This window comes from Mesoplodon bidens (assembly GCF_964165515.1).
Source record: "Mesoplodon bidens genome assembly, chromosome: 3".
NCBI classification, from domain to species: Eukaryota; Metazoa; Chordata; class Mammalia; order Artiodactyla; family Ziphiidae; genus Mesoplodon; species Mesoplodon bidens.
Window position 1 is genome coordinate 88773249 of NC_138178.1, and position 13304 is coordinate 88786552.

General features: G+C 36.9%; 1 pseudogene across 1 annotated transcript; it reads right to left on the minus strand.

The window, feature by feature from the left end:
* Window positions 1-1876: 1876 nt before the first annotated feature.
* Window positions 1877-6142, minus strand: LOC308614040 (rRNA 2'-O-methyltransferase fibrillarin-like; annotated as a pseudogene). Its single transcript has 2 exons — window positions 6120-6142; window positions 1877-2431 (listed from the first exon to the last, which is right to left on the minus strand). The product of its transcript is annotated as an rRNA 2'-O-methyltransferase fibrillarin-like (transcript).
* Window positions 6143-13304: the final 7162 nt, after the last annotated feature.

Genomic DNA, 13304 nt, shown 5'->3' on the forward strand with positions numbered 1-13304 from the left:
AAGGGTTTGATGAGACCTTAGCAATTGCTCCTTTGGTCCAATGAATCAGGCATGAGTAACAATTTCAATCTTTTCTTTTTATTCAAAAAGACCAAGTCAGGATTGACAGCCTTTTAGAAAATGGGTGGCAGGGAGTTAAGCCCTGTTTTTGTTTGGCACATGAGCACTGGTGAGGACCAGTACAACAGACTTAGCCAGGCAACAGGGACCAAGAAATGATTTGGGCTTCAGATTTCTTCCTCACATCCCACATTTGTATACATTCTTAAATAAAATATTCAGGAGTTACAGACGTAGAAAACAATCTTATGGTTACCAGGGGGGGAAAGGGGGGAGGGATAAATTGGGAGATTGGGATTGATGTATACACACTACTATATATAAAATAGATAACTAAGAAGGACCTACTGTGTAGCACAGGGAACTCTACTCAATATTCTGTAATGACCTATATGGGAAAAGAATCTAAAAAAGAGTGGATATATGTATAACTGATTCACTTTGCTGTACAGGAGAAAGTTAACACAACATTGTAAATCAACTATACTCCAATAAAAATTTTTAAAAATTAGAAAACAAATAAAATATTCAGAAATTTTACAGTGTTCTCAAGATCTTTGAATTGAAAGAATAGAATGTGTTATAATGTAGTGGTGGATAAATATATAAAGTTTTCAAAATTCCCATTCTGAATGACGGTGTCTTAGCGAAAGCTACTTTTCCTCATAGAACCTCTAATAGAAAACTTGCTTATTACATGGTTGACACTTGTTTAGAAGCCAAAACTGGTAAATATTCTTCCAACATTTGCAAAAGTGTATTCCATGGAACACTGATCCCTTGGGATATTTCTTGAAGGTGAGGATTCCATGATCAAAATATTTTGGAAGCATTTTGTAGTATATTCTCATATTGGCAAATCACAGTGTACATCTGCATATTCCAGATTCTGAGTAGTCAAAAAAAATAACCAGTTTAAATTTAACATCTTAATTCTGAATCTTTTTCTTTATCATGGAGATACTTTCCTGATGCATTTATTAATATTTTATTGAATTAATATTCTATATAGAGGATACTTTGGGAAACACAAGATAATTCTACCTGTCAGTAATAATAGAATGGTCATGGGCCCAGCTACCACAGAAGACAGTGAGTGTCTCAAAGAGAAAGCAGATGAAAAGAGATCCACATGCTAGGTCTGTGGCCCAGTCAGCATCCTGAAATTAGAGTAATCAGACTCCTTATTGGCAAATATTCTTGACTTATTGCCACTCAAATTTGGACCAGAGGCAGAGTGAAATAAACCACTAAAAGAGAAGGGGATGCTCTTTAGTTATCCCTAGAGATCAACCCAATCTCAACTATAAATGAAAATAGTAACCCCAGAGATATTACATGACATGCCCAAGACCACTCTGGTGGTCAGAAGCAGGCCTGGATTGAGAACCCAGTATTCTGAATCTGATGCCAGAGTACTTCGTAGCAGCCCACACCAACTTCTGCCCAGTGATGAGCAGAAAGCCTATTGATTGAACCAAATATAATTGAATATTAATATTACTTTGGGTCCATTACAGCCATGATGAGAAATGAACAATTAAAGACAGTTAAAAATTGTTTAATGTTTCTTTTTTGCTTTATAATTTCTATTGTTCCTAATACTTTGAATGTATAAGTGGAAAACAGTAGAATATATAGCAGTATAGTGTAGTGGATAGTACAGTGGCTAGACATTACCCATCTACTAAGCACAGAAAACAACAGCTTAAGAGCTTCTAAAGAATCACAAATTAAAAATCACCTAGTCTAACATCAGCAACAGTAGCATTAACAGTAGCAATGTAATCTATCCCAATCCAGACGGTGCTGGGCTTCAGCTCACATTGGGGTGTGGCTTGTACACACCTATGACCACAGGGTGGTCTTTTTCATATTGCTCTAAAGTCAACTGCTCCTGGGGCTTCATTGTCTCCTGTTGCATCTTTTCACTTCAGAGACAAATATGGCCTCAGGAGAGGCTGTGAAGTCAATGCAATTGGGCTTAATGGAAACCACAAAGTGTCCTCCATTACATAGGAAGGTGTGGGCATTCAGGGCTACAATCTGGGTCTGGTCTGGCTGGGCCATGTCGGCAAAGATCACATCCACCATTGCAATGAGCTTGTGGTATTTGTGTGAGTGCTGAGCATCTTCAATGACAGGAATAATGTTGGTTCTCTTCTTGGCCAAATTAATGAGGTCACAGCCGGGGCAGTGGGAAAACTCAACTGCACAGACCAGACCCTGTTGGCCTATGATGTCAGAGACATGGGAGAGCGTGGTACCGAAGGCAGCCCTGAGGTAGAGCACCTTGGCCCCTGGCTTGATGCAGATCTGGTCCACAGAGCCCAAGACTGCTGCAGACAGCTTGGAATGGAAGGGGGTTTTACTTTATTTAATCTGAGGGGTTAAACAGAGGTGAACTCCTATCATCCCTCATCTGTATTCTTGTAAGACTCTAAGCATAAACTTCCTTATGATAATAATAATAATAGGAAGGAGAACAACAACTAGTAGTAGTAGTAGTAGAAGTAGTAGTAGCAGTGACACTTACTGTTTTCTTTATCTCTAATATGGTTCTAACTGCTTTAAATAGGTTAACTCATTTACTCCCTATAATAATTCCGAGGTAGGTAATACTACGTTTCTCACTTTACAAAAATGTGGGAACTATAGACCAGCTAGTTTTTAAACCTTGCCCCCAAATCTCACGGCTCTATGTGGCAGAGACAGAATTTAAACTCAAGCAGTCTGACCCCACAGGTTACAGTCTTTAACCATTACGTATATTGCCTTGTAAGTGTCTACTGATGGTTATTTTCCTTATCCATTTCTACACTCACTCCCTCTTGTCCATTATGGATTCATCCATTGTTGATTTCCAAACCTGATGAAGTACCAAAATCACCTAGAGAGCATCGTTAAAACAGACACTGTAGTCTTCTCTCCAAGATACTCTGATCCATACTAGACTAGGTAGTTTCAAAAAGCACAAGAGGTTCATCTGGAGGTTCAGATCCAAGGACCCATGTTTGGGAGCCATTGATTTAGAGCCTTTCTCTCTTGGCTGGTTGCCTTAATCATCAAAGATACTGCCAAGGTTCACAGAAGCCATGAGAGGAGGGAGGACACAAAGGGTAGCTAGACTGGCTAAACCAGCACCTGTCCCAGGAAGTCTTCACATCCCCTTCTCACACTATGAAATCCTTGAGGACAAGGACAAAACATTAGTCAGATTTGGACCTTCCATGATGGTTAGACTAGTGCCTGATTCATAGTAGATGCTCAGTTAATACTTACTGTCTAGGTTTCTGGGTGAATATTATTGATAAAAGGCAATAAAATAATGGTTTTTCCAAAGAGACTAAGAAGGGTCTTCTAACTAATAATTGCCTATTGCTCTGATAATAAAAGAGTCATAAATTTCTCTACAACATAGTAAATAGGAGATATAGCAAGACAGCTTAATCACCATATTAACACAAAGGAAGGAATGAGAAGGGCAAGAACAAATGGGTGCAAAGGAGGAAGTCATGTTTAACTGATGTCTGGTTTGACAAACTACATATCAATTTAGAGATTAAATATAATCATCTAGGTTCATTTGACTACATTCATTAAATAAAACGAGTGTATTTTTTTAAAATTCCTTCAAGGCTGGCTTCATAGGACCCTCAGATGAATTTACCCACTCATCCTCCCTTCCACTACTGCCTAAGTGTCCCACCACAGGCTAATGGGCAAACAGTCCTCAGCAACCATTTATCTTTTTTGAAGTCTTCTCCTTAGAGTTCCCTTTAAGAATAGCAGTGGGCTTTCCCTTGAACTTATTTTCTCTCTCTTAGTTGTTTGTTTTCTTTCAAGCATGTTGGAGAGGCTTCTTTGCTGTTTGTTTCTGAAGCAAATCAGGGACACTAATTTGTTCTTTGTGGTTTTTTGAAAGCTACCCCAGTGGGAGCCACTTGCTTTGACCAGGATTTCTGCCTGTGGATGATGGGGAGGGAGAACTCAGAAAGGCTATTAAGACAGATAGGAATGCTATAGCTAGGTGAACACATTAATGATGTAGAGCTGAGAAGCAGAACTCCTGATTTTGAGGAGATGCAACCAATGAGCACATGGAGACAAGACTACCCAAGCTCCAGAATTTACCTCTGTGCAGGTGTGTACTAAGTAGCGATTTCTGGCTGAGATAGAAAATCCTGTTCTCTTTAGACATGGGGATGCAGCACAGATGTGACACTGAAGGTAGAGAAAAATCTTCATGGGCTCTGAAGCTAGAAGGAAGTTGACAGTTCATTTTAGGGTGATGGGAAAAGCATTCTGGCTGAGGGGTGGGTGGAAGAGTTCTCAACTTGCTCAAAACCTGTACATTTTAATCCTGTCTCTGCCATTAAATGGCATTGTATCCCTGTCCAAATCACTTCATCTCCCTGCCTCCCAGGGTTTCCCCATCTGTAAAACCAACAGATCCAAACTGTTGGCCAAGTGCTCCTTTCCATTTTAATGTGCTGCTTTCAGATTAACAAAGATACACGCATATTTATATCTATAAGATAAAAGCCTTTGACTTTTTACCTTAAGTTGACTTTCAGGAAAAACAAACTATATAAGAAAATGAATGTATACTGGGAATTTATTTTTTAAAACAACCTTCGAAGTATATAGCCAGAGATCAATGTTATATACCTTTTACCCAGTCATCTACATATTCCTACATTTCTGTATAGAGCAAATGATAATAAATCTCAAGCCCTATGAAGACACTGAATTATCAGAAGAAAAGGCCCTACAGTTTCTGTTTATGACAAAAGAAAATAAAAATTTTAGAAGTGTATTGAAAGGTAATGTAAGATGAATAAATGTTTTTAAATTGCAAAACCAATTGTCTTATTATCCTGACAGAACTACTAGTTTTATTTATGCATATTATCGATACACACATGCTGTATTTACATTGTTATAATAATGGTATACATAGAATTTCATACTCACTATTTTTACATATATTATCTCATAAACATACCTTATTTTGCTATGTAATTATTATTTTAATGGCTTCATAGCATTAAACTGTGTTGATGTACCATAATCTATAAAATCATTATTTTGCTGGACTTTTAGTTTGTCTCCAACTTTTTGCTACTAATATTGATTGCAATAAATTTTTTTTATGGTCAGCTTTTGTTTCTGTTCAAATGTTTCCATAAGAGAAGAATTTTGAAGGCAATGGATATGAGTAAGTTTGTGGCTTTTGCTGCAAATGGTCATGTAACTTTCTAAAGGGATTATCAATTAATAATGTCACCAGCAAGGAATGCACACATCATTTTTACCAAAACTTCACCATCTTTAACGGCGATCATTTTTGTAATGTAGTATTTTATGCGTTTCAGAACTGGCAGAGTGACAATGATGTGTATGACAAAGCGTCCTCAATAAATATGTTTCAACCCTCCTCATTAAAACTCTGGACTTAACTTGGAGATTCATTTATTCATTCATTCACTCTAATGCACTTGTTCATTAATTCATGCATTCAAAAACCTTTCATTGGCCACAATTATGTAATGAAAATATGTTAGGCCCTGGCTATACAAAGTTATACTTTCCCTTAATGGCTCACTTTCTCAAAGAGAGAAATCTGTGTGAGCACATATGTGGTCTCTGCCTTCATTCCAGTGTGTTTCAGGATGCATAGGGACTCAGGGGAGAAGACCAAAAAAAGCTCATTATTTTTCCTTCATAGCATACTTTCAACAAAACATACTAGGTATCTCCAATTATCAGAACTAGTTTCTTAATCCATGCCATGAATGAGCAAACTACTTCTAAAGGTGTGACACAGCTTATTTTAAGAGGCAGAAAGTTTTGCAAAGAAATTGGTAAGAACTGTAATCAGCTAAATATTTATTCCGAAGTTCTCCTACTTCCTCTTATATTGGCTTTCTCTTCTTATGTGTGCCCACTATGGTGTTCAAAACATATTAGGTACCTAATAAATTGTGATTTTTATGACTCTTTCTCCTTCATCTCTAAGCCTGTATACCATCTTCTTTAGATTCAAATCCCTTTACCTGAAAAATTCCGCCAGGCCCATACTCCAACATATTTAACTGTTCTCAACATTAATCCTCCCTCAAAACAACAACAGGCATCAAGTGCTTAAAATATGCCATGCACTGCAGTATTTTAGTTTTTGTACTTCTTACCAAATCTCCTTTATACACTATTTATTAGAGAAATTATATAATTGACCAAGGTCACAAAGCTGATAGGTGAGAGAGTTGGGATTTCTATTAAGATTATCTCTAAATTCCTTTTATTTTTCTTTTGGCCATGCCAAGCAGCTTGCGGGATCCCAGTTCCCCGACCAGGGATTGAACCCGTGCCCTCGGCAGTGAAAGCACAGAACCTTAATCACTACACCATCAGGAAATACTCTCTAAACTCTTCTTTGATTCTATCTTGTATTATTATAGTGTTCCAACTCTGGAGAAAGGCTTAGTACCTATGCCCAGTCTCCCTACAGTATTACCTATCTACTGGATGGTATTCAGGGGAACCAAAATGGGGGAAAAAACATACAAATGTGCTAGGCAAATTTTTCTGTGATAAAATAAGTGGTCAAATCTATCAATTCCATCCACACCTTAACAGACTAGATGACTTAGAATGGTCATTATTAACAGTCACCACTTCTACAGTGATTAACTTAATTAGATATTATTGTTAAGATATGACCTCGATTTTTATTGTAAACAATAATCTCTGGCCCCATATTTTACTGTGGCTCATTAATGATCCTGGACACATACAAAATGGGCCCTCACACATATGAATTGTATTCTGAAAGAGAGTATACTTCTACACCTCACATGGAGAAGTTTCAAGTCACTATTGATACTGTATTTGGAAGCCATAGTGCCACCGTGGGTTAAATTTTGCTCTGAATTAGGTTTTATTGCTCATGAATATCTTAAGATGATCATTTCTGAACCATAGTCAAAATTAAACAGTGCTAACAGCTGAAGTGAGAGTCCCTCACAAATCACCTTTAAATGCCACCTATAAGGATAAAAGCTGAATTTTTATTACCATTTGACCTTTCCTTAGCTAAGGTCTCATCAAGTTCCAATGGTCCAGGGTACCATGCCACTCTCTTCTCTAACAAAAGAGGTTTGCTACTAATGCCTAAGGTTACTGAGGATTCTGTACTACCAAATTCTTTTGTATTATCTACTCCATAATTTTTTTCTTTCTACAATAATTACATTCTGTGCAAAAATACTGATACAAACAAGACACTAACTTATTATACAATGTTTGCAGTCTCTGACATTAAATAAACAAATAGGAAAACGTGGATTCTCATAGTATGCACAAAACAATGAGATTCATTCAATAACTCTTAAAACATACATGGTGTTTCACTTTTAGTAGTGAAAGGGGTCATCAACTGAGTCTGTTCAAATAAGCAGACACAGAACATGATGTTGAAGATTCAAGGGTACACATTTTTTGAAAATGACATTTAAAAAAAATACTTAGGTAGTCTAATTACATAAGCCTTTCTCATTCTTTGTTTTTACTGAAATGAGATGGTCAATCTCATTGGGGGAAATGTCTCTGAGATGTGTTTTATATACCACAGTAGACTCTTACCTCTTAGAAATTCTTTGATTACATAATTTGCTACAGTTTGGTCAGATTTCCCTCTCTTACAAATGCAATGATATTAGTAGTTCATCCTCCAAACTACCTACTCCAGGAATTGATACTTCCAACCTTCTGTTGAGCCCAAATAATTTATATATAATTAAACAAATCCTTCTGATATGACTCAATAGACAATCCAAAAGAAAAGATCAAAATCAGGCTCACAGAAAAGATTATTGTGTCTTTTATATTTACTATGTTTTTATTTTTTTCTTTGGCTTGAAAGCATTATCATTCTATTTCTTAGATAAATTAGTGCCTGTGAATTTCGTAAATAAGCTTGATACAAAGACCCATTCAGACATATGGCAGAGATTTCTGTAATGCACGCCATTCATCCTTAATGGTTTTTATTTTGAAATTCTCTTTGGAGAGTGCCATGTTAGTTCATTTTACTTCACGAAACACTTGTGTAAGTATTTTTCTCTACAAACAAAGCAGCATAATGTAGAAACAAGTTATTTAGAAGTAAATTAAAAGGACTGAACATTCTAAAATGCAAATTACACAAGCCTTCTGCTAAACAGATGAACGAAACAAGGCAAAAGATGGTTTATCTCAGTTCTATAAAGACGGAGACTACCTTGACTACAGCTTACATATTGACTCCTCATATCCTCCCTCCCTTCTCTCTCTCCCTTTCAGCCCACTCAAAGAAACCATGCAGCTCTGGTGGAAGAAAAAAGTCATTGCCATCATATTGTTCTGATAATTTTTTTTTCAAAACAATCAGCAATTATTTTGTTGAGCAAAGAAACCAGGAAACTTGGGGGCAGCATTCTAACTTTGGGAAATATCTTTTTATACTTATAAATGCATAAAATGTGTTTACATGATATTTATAGGGCAGTTTGAAAAAAAAAAACTGCCATGCATTTTTACCTCAGCCTCAAAATGTCAGCTGGTGAAATTAAATGTGCAATTTTATTCTAAATCCAGATTGAAACTTTTAATGGCTTTACTCCAGAGATTTTGAGCTTGTTGGAATAGTATATAATTAATTTTTCTGTATTTCAGCCACTCACTAGAATAAAAGTTAAAAATATTTAACAATGACTGAGATGCTAAGAATTATAAATTAAAAGTAGTACTTTGAATTTACTCCAGGCATATTTTATGATTTTGAGTAAACATTTTATTTCCAATAGATATCTGAATTTTATAAAATATAATATCAGACAGAAAAGGACTGCCAAGTTCTCCCCAACAAGTACCATTTAAATTTGCTTGTTTAGTTGGTTGTGCTTTGTATCCTGGCATTTCATAATCTTAAAAAACCTTTCACAAATGTATTTGTCTTCCCAACAACCCAACAAAGTAAGTACAACAGATATTCACATATCTCTGATTCACTCCATTGCCATTTCCCTTATCCCATGGCAACTTAAGTACATAGATAATCTTCTCTGTGCTCCTTCCTTGAGGAAACTTGCTTTCAGGTTTACCACTGTTTTACTGCAGGAAGCAGCAGAACATGATGATGAAGAGAGTGGTCTCTGAGGTTGGCCTTAATTCCACCCCCAACCACCTAAAGGTTGGACATGCTACTTGACCTTTCAAAGACTCAGTTTTATCTTCTGCCAAACAGTGTTAACAATATGAACTTTCATAATCAGGACTAAATGAAATAATGCATGCAACTAGCTAACCTAGCAGAGTGCAAGGTGCATGGTATGAATTCCATAAATTCAACTAGTTTTATTATTGGGCATCTCAGCTCACATCCACACAAAAGCACTCTAGAATAAACCTTACACTTTGTTTCTGAGAAGGCATGAAAGAAGAGAGATCTACTGTAGTTTAGTAAGTTTTCATGGAAAATATATATGTGAGTAGTGGTTACCAAGGTGAAGGTGATCATGGGTCAGGATGGGAAAATACATTTTTAGCTCTTTCACGGTTAGGTTTTCACACTAGGACTACATAATTTTCTTGAAAGAACTGCTAAAATATCACACACACAGAGACACTTGAACATACCCACCTAGGTATTTAAATGTTTATTCTAAAACATATTCCAAGTAAAATAAGAACGCTGGAATTCTCTGCCATTTGGGGTGAGGCACATGCACATGCACTCTTCCTCATGTGTACAGAGCTGTGAGCTGTGTTAAGCTTTGCCTTGTATACCACAAAACCTCCTGTGCCCACCAAGGTTGCTCAGCAAACACCTTGCTGAAAAGGTATTATTAATTCACAGGAATAGTAGAGTTCTCCAGGTGGTGTGATTCATGGTCGGTAGTGAAAGCAGCTGAAACAATCATTTCATAAATTTCTTTCCCAACTTAGTACAAACCTCTTTATTAGTCAATAGGCCTAATGAATTATCCTAACAGATTTGCTACCTCAAATATTTTTATGGAAAGGTTAGAAGAGACAGAAACAAATAAACAAACAAGTGGACTTGCAGCTGGAAACTTTCAATGATCTTAGGGGTCAATTATTTACTGCAGACAAATGCAATAAGAGAAAGATGTATAAGGGGATAACATTCTTCTCTTCCACATCTCCCTTTTTCTTGTTTCAAGTCCTCAGAGCGAAGCTTCTACAGAAAGTTCCTTCCCAACAAGGAACTCCATACTGTACCCAATGAAATTTCATCACTTAGGGGTTTCAGAGAGGTACAGAAACATACTGACATGTAACTGCTCTTTCTCCTGACCATATATTTTTGTTATTATTTGTTACCAACAGTTTATAAAAATATTGGTGCCAATCAAGTGGAATTACAATTGAGGAGTCTGGATTAAGAAAGAATCTAAATTTGAATACTGGCTCTTTTGCTTAATAATTTATTAACTATTCTCAGCCTCCCCCAGACAAAAGGAAAAAAAAAAAAAAACTCATCAAATTGTGAGTGAGAAATCCAGGTCCTTGTTTTGTATACCCATAGTGTTAAAGGTTCACCTTGGAGTTATACAATGCAGTAGCCTTTCTAAGCAGAGGGAGTTTCAAAGATGAAAAACATAGGATCCAAGGTGTTATTATTCCCACTTATTTCACTATCTTAGATCACTATCTTTAGGGAACAACATGATCTTAGCCACAATGGGAACCACATTCTTTAAAGGGAGAAGAATATCATAAAGGTTCAGAGACAAATCCAAAGAAATGGGTTAATTACTAGGTTTGAAATGGATCCACTCAGCTTGATGTAAGAAAGGGGCTGATGGCCCTAACTCTGGATTAGACCTGGGAATATCGGGTGTAAGTAAGACACCTTAAGGACACTAACTGGACAGTGTATGAATTCCTGTACATTTATGTACATGTGAGAAGCAAGGGGTACAAACAGAAGGAATCAGAAGTCAGCTTGGGCCACAGATCCAAAGCAACTGTTACTGTACAGGACTCAGCAAGAATGTACAGGAGGTGGGTGGAAATTTACCATCCTATTCTGAGATGTGAAAAGAACATATAGTTCCTTTATTTCTCTCATATAATTCTTCTTTAAGTTGTCCTACTCCACATACACTTACTAATTCACAATATTTTAATTATTTTCAAGTTTAAGCAGTCTCCTTAAATTTAAATATTGGGTCTATTCAAAATTAACTCTTTAGTAGGGCTGTTTATACAGTCATTTTCTGGAGGACATAGTCTTTTTTTAAATTTTTTAGATTAATTTTTATTGGAGTATAGTTGCTTTACAATGTTGTGTTAGTTTCTGCTGTATAGCAAAGTGAATCAGTTATATGTATACATATATCTCCTCATTTTTAGATTTCCTTCCCATTTAGGTCACCACAGAGCACCGAGTAGAGTTCCCAGTGTTATATAGTAGGTTCTCATTAGTTATCTATTTTATATATCATAGTGCATATATGTCAATCCCAATCTCCCAGTTCATCCCACCCACCCCCCACCACATTTCCCCCCTTGGTGTCCATACATTTGTTCTCTACATCTGTGTCTCTATTTCTGCTTTGCAAATAAGTTCATCTGTACCATTTTTCTAGATTCCACATATAAGTGATATTATATGATATTTGTTTTTCTCTTTCTGACTTACTTCACTTTGTATGACAGTCTTTAGGTCTATCCCCATCTTTTCAAATGGCTCTATTTCATTCCTTTTTATGGCTGTATATTGTATATATGTACCACAACTTCTTTATCCATTCCTCTGCTGATGGACGTTTAGGTTGCTTCCATGTCTTGTCTATTGTAAATAGTGCTGCAATGAACATTGGGGTGCATGTATCTTTTTGAAGTACGGTTTTCTCCGGGTATATGCCCAGTAGTGGGATTGCTGGGTCATATGGTAGTATTATTTTTAGTTTTTTAAGGAACCTCCATACTGTTCTCCATAGTGGCTGTACCAATTTACATTCCCACCAACAGTGTAGGAGGGTTCCCTTTCCTCCACACCCTCTCCAGCATTTACTATTTGTAGATTTTTTAATGATGGTCACTCTGACAGATGTGAGGTGATACCTCATTGCAGTTTTGATTTGCATTTCTCTTCTTCCTTTATTCCGTAAGATAATTCCTAGATTGACCATGGGTTTATGACAGTAAATGGAAGGGGGCCCCAATCCACACCAGAATTTCAGATGCTCTCATATAGATATACGATATAAAGTGGTAAGACCAGTTTACTCCCTATGTAGATAACCTAGAGTAAATTCAAAATATTTAACAATGGGTACAGCATAGCACCAACCAATCAAAATGGATGCCAGTCCAATAAAACTATCATTATAGACACTGACTATAAACAAATGATGTAAGCATGTCATTGTGGACCTGCTAAATATAAGCCCTGTGGGTAACTACTGAAACTTGATTGTCCAATCTAGTCTTTTGGAAGAACCTGCTGGTGCCCCTCGTTGGTGTCCATAGGTACAAGCCATTTCTCCTAATCTTTAAGATTCCACCCATGGCAGGCACCTTCTTCCTTCAAAACTCAGATCGCCTCTAATCTGCTCGCTTCCCTATGCTCTCACTGGGACATGGCTTCTAGATCCCTTTTTGGAGGTTCATCAACCAAGCCAACTGTCACCACCACTGCTCTACTGTTGCCCAGGTCATACTGGGGCTCCTCCTAAAATCTTGCTGTTTCCTCCTAAAACCTAATACCTGGGAAGCACACCACTGGCATTCCTTCTGAATCCTGCTCTTTTTCTGATCTCGAAGTCAAAGAAGGAAGGTCAGGATCTTAAATAACCCATCCTGGTTCCCCAATTCCATAATTTTTCCCTGCCACAATTCCTTAGGGCCAAAAGGGTGGGCTTTCCATTTCTTCTGTCTCATCTTGAGTTTGCCCTATTTCCTGGAATGCACTAAAACTCTGATCTGTTCTACCAGTCTTGGTTCTTGATTTGCTGAAAGCTAAAGGATTTAGAAAATCCTTTTTCCTCAACAATACCTGATTTTCAAGAACATTATTGTGCTACAGTAAAGAAGTCAAGAAGTTAAGCTTTGAAATGCAAAGTTGATCAGTGGACACTCTATTTAAGAAAGTACCAACTGTGTCCTTGTCTAAAGCAGTAAGTCTCCTAACCCCGCAAGGAAATGACTTCAATATATTCAAAAACTGC